Here is a 1,147-nt window from a genome sequence, read left to right as displayed (position 1 = left end):
AGAAGCAGTTTTAATATAGTTGAGTCTATCCACTAGTTGCTAGTATTTATCATCCTATTGAATAGCTTTGACCGTAGTGGGTTTCTAGCCATATGTGAATCGTTTAGTTGGCCACTGACAGGAGTTCAATTCCATATTTCAATAATTTCATACACATCCACATAAGTCCTATTCAAAAAGGATCCTCCGACTACTCCGTCTAATCCAGATCTTGGGTTTGCATCCAACCCATTATAAAAATATTTGTAATCTCATCCAGTTAATAAATCTGTTGTGCGAGCATTTTTGAATCAACATTTTGAAGTGTTCCCATGCCTCATAGAAGCTTTCTCCTTCCATCTGTCTAAAGACAACAATCTCTCTTCTTAATTGGACTGCTTTACTAATCGGGAAAAACTTCTGTAAGAATTTTCCAGCAAGTTCATTCCAAGTCGTGATCGATCCTAGAGCCTGCGAGTCTAACCAAGAAAAGGTGTTATGAATCAGAGAAAAGGGGAATAACCAAAGATGAATAGTGTTATCTGTTACCCTGTTATACTTAAAAGTATCATAAAGTTGATGAAACTGTTTCAAATGTTGATTAGGATCCTCTGTCATAGTGCCCCTAAACAACAGATTATTTTGGATCATTTGTATCATTGTCGGTTTGATTTCAAAATTATTAGTTGTAATTGGCAGTCTTGGTATATTTTCCTGAACCATATCTAAACTTGGTAGGGCATAGTCCCGTAAAGTTCTTTCATTCCAAGCCATATGCACGTTTGAGGGTAATTATGGTGTTGGTAGGTCTCCTAGGGTGTTATTGTTAACACCGCAGAACAATGGATTGTCATGTGGTACACTAATTGCAACTGGTGGTGGTGGATCTTGCATTTGCTACTACTGCTGCTGTTTGCAATTCCTTCAAATTATTGGATCTATGGCTACTACAATAGGCGTGTCACTACTTCGAGTCATACACCAAACCCCGAAAGAAAAGATTAGTAATATTAAAACAAAAGAAAATTGTATCTATAGCTAAGAAATTTCCTAATTATTCTTTTGGATTGTGAAAATTAAAATCAATCTAATGATGTTGGCTCCCCGGCAACGACACCAACAGCTTGATCGCCTCCGGATGTACTAATGCCCAGAGTGTGAATACTGC

General features: G+C 37.3%; 1 non-coding gene across 1 annotated transcript; it reads left to right on the top strand.

Annotated features, from left to right (window-relative positions):
- The first annotated feature begins 265 nt into the window (after nucleotides 1-265).
- Nucleotides 266-371, top strand: LOC128035049 (small nucleolar RNA R71). The gene has a single exon (XR_008191453.1). It is a non-coding gene; the product is annotated as a small nucleolar RNA R71 (small nucleolar RNA).
- The last annotated feature ends 776 nt before the right edge of the window (nucleotides 372-1,147 follow it).

This window comes from Gossypium raimondii, chromosome 11 (assembly GCF_025698545.1).
Source record: "Gossypium raimondii isolate GPD5lz chromosome 11, ASM2569854v1, whole genome shotgun sequence".
Lineage (NCBI taxonomy): Eukaryota > Viridiplantae > Streptophyta > Magnoliopsida > Malvales > Malvaceae > Gossypium > Gossypium raimondii.
The sequence above is the reverse complement of the archived record's forward strand: the minus strand, read 5'-3'. Positions and strand labels throughout refer to the sequence as shown.